General features: G+C 41.1%; 1 protein-coding gene across 1 annotated transcript in view; it reads left to right on the forward strand.

The window, feature by feature from the left end:
• The first annotated feature begins 7,828 nt into the window (after positions 1 to 7,828).
• NOTUM (notum, palmitoleoyl-protein carboxylesterase) overlaps positions 7,829 to 8,667 on the forward strand; it is a 42,244-nt gene continuing 41,405 nt past the window's right edge. Inside the window, exon 1 of the mRNA XM_072403393.1 lies at positions 7,829 to 8,391. The gene's annotated coding sequence lies outside the window, so the exon portion shown is untranslated. The remainder of the gene's footprint in view (positions 8,392 to 8,667) is intronic.

Below are 8,667 nucleotides of genomic sequence, written 5' to 3' on the forward strand. Positions count from 1 at the left end.
TTAACTTTATTGAAACGAAAACAGCCTGACAAAGCAGAGAGCGAAGACAGGAGAAGCTACTGCGATGCGGAGGCGAGCCGATCGGTTGCCTTGACGCCGAAACCACGCCTCTTACATTTCCATAAACCACGCCCGTTAGCTGTCATCTGCGTCAGTGAAACCCCACCCCCTAATAATACCATCCAATTACTTTTATTTTATTAATATAGATACAATGTAACAAACTGTAATTCCATGAGTAAAGGTATTTCAGTCACGTGACTGTAAAGGTCTAATCCTATTGGACTGTTACTGTTTTAAAAGAATAAGTATCTTTATCATGGGGTGTGAGCCTATTGGAACTGACAAGTTCATGTCAAATATTAATAATATTAATATTATTTTGTATTATTAATATTATTATTATTATTATTAATATTATTAAAATTAATAATATTGTTATTATTAAACAGAATTTATATAGCGCCAACATATTACGCAGCATGGTACGATAAATAGGAGTTGCTATCCTGGGATGCGAGCCTATTGGAACTGACAAGTTCGAGTTAATTATTATTATTAATATTATTAAACAGGATTTATATAGCACCAACATATTATGCTGCACTATACATTAAATAGGGGTTGCAAATGACAGAGCTTACAAGAGATGGGAGAAGTATCACACAGTAGGAGGGAGATATGGAATGGTGGGAAGTTGTGAGGGTTTTCAGAGACAGAAAAAGACGGGTAGGCAACTTTGAAGATATGTATCATGTTAATGTGCATTATTTGCAAAATAAAAAGCAAAGATGTCCACATTCATTGTACCAGGCATTTATGTGCATGTGTTGAGATGCAAGCCCATTGATTTTAATAGAAAATGCAGTACACACAAAGATAGAACAAATATAATTCTGCAAAGCAGGTGAGCTCATTATTGTTATTATGTATATACAGTATATAGCATATAGTCATGTCACTCATGTTACATGCATTAGCACATTTTACTACCACTCATCATCAGTTGCATCTAAATGCACATGTATTGCAGCACACCACAAAGCAGATGGTATGGTGCACTGTTTTGGAAAAAGAATGGTGCATGTCTCATATTTTTATACATCCTTGTATGTCAGAAGTTGAGTGTTGCAACATTAACATGCATAAGTTAACAGAACGCACCAGTAGGGCCTGATGTGAATGAGCACAAAGGGGTGAATCTTGCCAGGTGACCAGCTTTGGACATTATTAACATTTAGAATATGGCTCCATAATAATAAAAAAAAACTTTCATCCGTGTAATTTCTTTTTTCGAATCTGTGAATTATCATATGTGACTGTTGTTCAATAGATCAGTTTTAGGCAGGGGAGGACATAGGGAGATGCAAAGTGTACTACTGCAAGAGGAGTCAGGACCCTCATCATCCAACAGGGGCCCTCATAGGAGCCCCAAGTCAGTTCTGCACAGAAGCCCACTGTTGGCTCCCTCTGCCACTGGTCATAGGACTGAGCTTTGCTGTGTTCAAGGTGCAATTATGCCACAGTGGGGGGCAAACCTATCAGGAACACTAAAATGTCCTCCTAGCACATGCAACGTATGCATCTTATTTCATTTAACGGGCAGGAAATACAGTATGGACACATGGGGCTTGATTTATTAAAGTTCTTTGAAACTATCATGGGAGAACCTGTGTGATTCTGCAAAACTTGAATAGATCTGGTTCAGGATTTAAAGCATTTGCAAACTAATAGCAAGTGATTCGTAAGAAATCCATTCCAGATTTGCTGGATTATTCAAATTCTCCCATGATAGTCTATCATCTCCAGGTATGGAGAGGTTTTAAAAAAATCAGACCCACAGAGTCTTTCTGCCATACAAACCTACCTGCTAGCAATGGCTTGGTTAGATATGTGCAGTAAGTTGATGCACATGCATTATGTCACATATTAACATGCATTACATTAGGGAATCTAATTAAAAATAAATGGGCTGGCCATGCATTCCAATTTCTTTTTAAACGCAACTATAAATTGCAGTGCAATACAATGCAGGAGCATTTAACATGAATGCCACCAAAATGCCACCTACATATGTGACCGCAGGACAACCTTCTATTGTAAATTACTCCAAAAAGCAAAAGTTAGACTTTGCAAAAAAAACTCCTAAAACCACACGTGGAAGCATGCTGCATGCAAATAATTTCCTATACTCAGAGGCCATGTATATTACAGCGTATAGTATAACCAAGGTGCAGTGCGTTTGGCACCCCACTACTGCATCCCATGTACCAAGGTGTGGCACAGTGTTGTCCCTTTCATTTGGAATATATCCATTGTGCTTACATTGCATAATACATGGTAACACTGTGGTCATTTACACAATGCAACACAGCAAATTTATCTGAATGGGTCCCCAGTAAAAAAAAATTTCTGTAGCTCATTTGATCAATATGATCATTTGACTATCTAGGCCTAAGAAAATGGGAGGACACCATTCCAGAGATACCATCCTGGCACCATTCCAAGGACATCATTCTGAAGGCAACATTCCGAAGATCAGCCTGACACAATTCTCGGGACACCATTCTGATCTCACACTCATTCTGGAGACCCCATTCCAAGGACATCATTCTGAAGACAACATTCCGGAGAGATCAGTCTGACACAATTCTCAAGACATCATTCTGATCCCATTCCAGGGACACCAATCTGATCTCACACTCATTCTTGAGACCCCATTCCATGGATATCATTTTGAAGACAACTGTCCAGAGGCACAATTCTGACACCATTCAGATGATACTATTCCAGATACTCTATTCTGGGGACACCATTCTGCCAACATTCCGGAGACACCTGGCTACCCCACGGTCCAAAAAAAAAAAAAAATTAAAGTGCTGCCCCATCCGCACAGTCTTTGAAGCTTTGAACTGAGAATGTATATGTTTTTTGCATATTGGCCAATTCCAGGAATCCAGACAATGGTGGTTTTAGCCAAATCCGAACACAAATAACTCCTGCATTCCGGAACAATTTGCATGATGATTTTTACATAAGGTACATTGATAAACAGATGTGCCCCACGTCAGCGGCTAGACACAGCCTGTCATCTTTTATTTTATTGTGTGATCGACTTTCTTATGGCTAAGCAAATGAAGCTGTAATGAGATATATGAAGGGTTGCGCAAGGAGGGACCATTTGTTATTGTCATCTGCAGCTTTAAATCTGAGCTCTTCTATCCAAGGTAAAAGTGCTAAAAAGGAAGCAACCAATCATTTTTTTTTTACGAAAGGGCACATGCTAAAGGATTGTGATGTGTTGCCAATTATTGGTGTGACTTATTTATTATTTGAATAGAACAGTGAATGGTTGGTTGGGACCGATTTTTATCATTGTATCCCTGTGTACCTCCCTGATGTATCCAAAAGTTCTGCTGCAGATGTCAGCAGCCCCAACAGATTTAGAGTGGTCACCCATTGTATCCTGGTGAATCTCAAACAGGGCTCCTCCAAGGGTTGCTCTGGGTTTCTTTAAGCAATGAGCAAATGACATCTCTCAGGTCAGTTTAAGTGACACCAATGATCTTTTTGGCTATCTGTAAGGGTGAAATTCTGTGCACTGGCTGTCAATATAAAAGGAAGTCTTCCTGCTGAGCAGCACACTAATATACTGTCAGCACTGGTTTTAGTAATTATAGGAGGGGTTCCCTGAGACCTGAAAGTTATTTCAAGGGTCAACTTCTGTAAGAAAGGTGGAAAAGGATGCTCTATATTATTTATCTTTTCTCTTATTCCAAGTAGGCAAGTAAGACACTTTACTTGCAGATAAGATATATAGGGAGTCTCTTTTGCAAAAACAGATTATATTATAAATTATTTTGAAGCACAAAGGCTCCCGTTCCGGCTCCTCCTGTTCCTGAGTGACAACTGTCTCCCCATTGTGCTCCTCCATGTTTTAGGGCAGTGCTAGGACAAGGTCTTGTCTTCTGCAAATGTTCGGTATAACCCACCCAACTCTCAAATTTGGTCCTGCACACATTTAAATTATTAAAAAAAAGGAAAGGGAATGAAGAAGTTAATGGGCATTTTAAAGGATAATTACAATTTAACTAGAAACATTAAGATTTCAAAACAAATTAGGAGTAACTACAAAATATTTTCAGCGATCATGTTTTAAAGACACTGGAATTATGTTTCTGGTACATTTTTTATTATTTTGGTGTTAGAAATAAATTCAGATTGAAAAGGCTTACATACAATAATTGAAAATATGGGGTTCACTAAGGGTTATTAGGGCTTAAAATGTTGTAATCTGTTAAAATTCATGATAGCTCTTTTGGAAATGAAAGCTACAATGGTAGAAATAATGGCTTGCAGGCAGAAGGTAAATGCAGATCAGTGACAGCCGGGAGGTGTGCTTTATAGAACAGGTGGCTGTCGGATTGACAGCAGAAAGGAGGGCTGCCAATGTGAACCACCATCTCCTAATGTATTCTACGAGGGGGTGCTGAGAAGTTCCTGGCTTTGCCCAGAAAGAAGAGAGCCAGAGTTGTGAAATAACACATTTATTCAACACATTCCCCCCGAGACTGATGCACTTGGTACAGCGTAGTTGCAGCCTTTCCAGTTTGTTTCTAGTCCTTTGGTTGGGCCGCAGCTCTCAGCAGCATCTATGACGTCAGAAATGTCCTCAAAATGTTGCCCCTTCAGGTGTTTCATCAAATTTGGGAACAGATAATAGTCTGAAGGGGCCAGGTCAGGTGAGTAAGGGGGATGGTGGACCAATTGGAAACCCAGGGTGTTCAAATTTGGCAGCCACAACGTTGGACGTGTACACAGGTGCATTGTCCTGCAAAAAAAGGATCCCTTTGGTCAACTTTCCACAACATTTCGTTCTTAATTTCCTCCTTCAGCTGGTCCAGGAGGTTAGCATAATACTGTCCGATGATACTAGAGCCCCGAGGTAGGTAGACCACCAACAGAATACCGTCTTTGTCCCAGAAAACGGACACCATGGCTTTTTCGGCTGATTTCTGGGTTCTGAACTTCTTCGGCCACGGGGACCCACTGTGGCGCCATTCCTTTGACTGTTCCTTGATTTCAGGATAATAGATGTGGAGCCAGGTTTCATCCTCAGTCACTAACCTAGCCAAAAAGTCCTGTGCAGCTTCAAAATGGGTCAAAACGGCTTTGGATGCTTCAACTCGTTCCTTCTTCTGATCACTGTTCAAACATTTCGGCACCCACTTCGCTGAAAGCTTGCCATGTCTAGGATAGTGGTGATAACAAACCCAAAACGCTCCTGTGAGATGGGCTATCTTTTTTGCGTATATTTGCCGGTCCTCAATAATCAGCTCATGGACAGCATCGCAGGTTGCCGGGTCAGTTGAGGTTGGGGGGCGCCCACTGCGGGGCTCATCTTCTATGGTGAAATGCCCGGTCTTGAAACGAGATATCCAGGTTCTGACAGTGCTGTAGGAAGGACACTTCTCCCCCAGTGTTTGTGACATCTCAGTGTGAATGTCCTTTGCCGACTTTCCCTGGAGAAACAAAAACTTTATGACGGCCCGTAACTCCAACAACGTGAAACTTGCTTGTGCCTCTGCCATCACAGCTTCTCACTAAAAGAAAAAAACTGTTTCAGGAATCGAAAGGACCTGATATTTGCACAGTTACATACTAAGATATTGGGCTGTCATATGCCCCCACACTCATTATTCTATTTCATCTGGAAGGGGGCAAAGCCAGGAACTTCTCAGCACCCCCTCGTAATAAACTCAGCTGTCAATTTCACAGCTTGGTCCCGGATTGTGTAGGACACACCTGCACAATGTAGAGGCAGAGGTGACCCCTACTTCAGCTGTGCCCTCTGCAGCAATACCTAAAGCATAAGTCCATTCTCATGCAGCCTTGCCCCAGTCCTGCATCACACACCAGGACTACAAATGGACGGACTGGCCAATTCTGCAGGCACAATCCATTGTTGTCACTATCATTAAACCTGTCCAATGCAATGCTGGAATTAGTACATATAGAAAGGAATTGTTTGATACAGACTGGAAAAGATTAGTAGCCCTAAGCTTAAAAGAAATGATGGGGCATGCAGAAAAGCCATGGATGCTAGATTTTTATTACTCAAGAAAAACTTTTGGTATTATCTCGAGTAAAAATCTAGCATCAATACAGCTGTCCCATGACGTTATTTAGGAATTCCCAAGGCTAGATCACAAACAATCAACCACTAATGATAGCTATTGTTTTACAAAAGTACTCATTAGGTCACCTGCTGCTCATTCTACCCCCTCATCATAGAACACAATAGGCAGTTTGGAAGTAAATGTAGTTGAGGAAAAGAGAGAAAGAAAGAGGTTTGAGGCTCTGGGTAGTTGATTGAAAACAAATGTGTGTATTCAAACTTTTTTACATTGATAACAAATCAGAGTACATGAAGATACAGTATTTCCCACTGTCCTGGTAGACATTTAAACATTGATATAATACAGTCACAAAAAACTTTTTGTGAGACGTTAAAAACTTTTTAATAGTTGTCTACTTGTATAGTATGCTGAACCCCTGACCTGTAAGTGTCTAACAGGATAGTGGGAAACACTGTATCTTCATGTACTATGATTTGTTGTATCAATGTAAAAAAGTTTTAATGCACAAATTTATTTTCAAGGAACTACCCAGAGCCCCAACCTCTTTCTTTCTCTCTTGTCCTCAACTACATTTACAAGATACAGAGAGGTGGCTCACTAACCTAGCATCACTTTTTCTTGATATCAAGGTGAGATGAGGAGTTCATTTTCCACAGTTTGGAAGAAAAGATTATTATACGATTATTTCTAAAATGATCACCAACAATCGCTTTGAGCGAAATAGTATTGAGCCTTTGTATAGGCCATAAGTATGGTCTGCTGATGATCCTCACCTTCACTTCTTTTTTTTTGCAAAAACCTAATTTTTTAAAAACTAGAAAATGTTTTGCTCATCCTAAAATAGTAATTTGCAATTGCATGTAATGATAGCTTGCCCAAGAGCAGAGATCATGGCCAGTGAACCATGACCCAGCTTACATTTGGATGCAAACAACTCTCATGGTGAATCTGAAAATAAAAAGGAGGGAATGGCTGACCTGTATCAAAAATTTTGCAACATCTTCACAATTGATAATAAACATTTCTGATGCTCCCTGTTACTGGAAAGTTGAGCCATGCCATGCACAATCACCCTAATGATTACAAACTAAAGCTACATACACATTACATATCTGTCATCCGAAAAAAATGTTCCTGATCGCCTCGGGCAAAAATGTAGGGTGCATTCAAAGCTCCCTGATATTATTAGTGTGGCCAGGTGGATTGCTAAACGACTGACCAAGGATGACCACAGTCATTTCTTATGGGTGAGGATGCAGCGGGGTGCCTCCTGCTCATCTTCCCCACCTCCAACTGCATAGAACTGAATTGCGCTGTGTGTACCGCACTTGTTCATTCTAGTGTCACTGAAAACAGTCACAAAAGATCATTTATAGTGACAAAAAATTGACCTATGTATGGGCCCGTAGCTCCACACGCACCAATGTGCACCAACAGTGGCCTTTCAAAATGATGCGCCTAGGTGCGCCTGTCTTCCCTCCACTATTTTAATAGGAATCTCCCCTCTGTGTAGTTCAGGACCCCTCCTCTCCTGAGCCCTCCTCCTCCCCTTCATCTCAATCTCTGCTGGGACGGATGTGGGATTGCTTGATCTAATCTGCAGCAGTTATTCAGTCCTTTGTAACTTTTTTTTTTTTTGCCCTTTCAGCTCCTCTCAAGTTACCTGCTATTTACCCACTAAAGACCCCTAAGTGACTTCACCCTGATGACTTTAATGGCTCATTAATAAGGAAATGGTAAATCTGTGGGAAGGGGAGGTCCAGGGTGCCCTTGAAGGGTTAATTTAAAGCCCCCTCCTCCTGCCCCTTTAGTGCAGTTTATTCCAAATCCTTAGATCTGCAGCTTGACAAACACACACACAGAGTGTGCTGAGCCCAGAGCTTTGGACTGCAGGCTTTGCTTGTTGCAGTAACTGGAGAGGGGATCAGATAGATCCTGGGATATCTCCCCTGGGTGAGATCACCTTCCCACCCACCTCCATCCATCAAAGGTGGCTTCATTCATAAGCAGCATTTACAGGGGTGAGCCAGGACCCTCTGCACTTACTAAAGTTTCATCTGAATTTAGGACTGGGCTTTTCTAAGGCTGACCTTAGGACAATTCCTTTGGGAGTTTAAACTGAGTGGATTTCTTCAACTTTTGCAAGGAGCTTGTTCAGCACCTGTCCGCCTCTGAGATTCACCTTGGACTCTTATTACTGCAAAAAAAAGAATTTCTTTACTTTGGAGAACAGTCACCTGCAATCCACAAGGTACTAATTTCTGTGATTATATAGTAGCCATCTGTACTGTAGGCTAGCCATTTATTACATAGTTTATTATATAGTTTCCAGCACTACTGTAGGGTACATAGATGCTAGTCATAATGTAATTACATACTTGCCACCAATTCCATCGGGTAGTCAAATGGTTATTACCTAGTTGCCAGAAGCCCCCGAGCCTAACCATGTGGGATACCTAGTTGCCAGCAGCCCCCGAGGCTAGCCATGGGGGATACCTAGTTGCCAGCAGCCCCCAAAGCTAGCCAT

Source organism: Pyxicephalus adspersus, chromosome 3 (assembly GCF_032062135.1).
Source record: "Pyxicephalus adspersus chromosome 3, UCB_Pads_2.0, whole genome shotgun sequence".
NCBI classification, from domain to species: domain Eukaryota; kingdom Metazoa; phylum Chordata; class Amphibia; order Anura; family Pyxicephalidae; genus Pyxicephalus; species Pyxicephalus adspersus.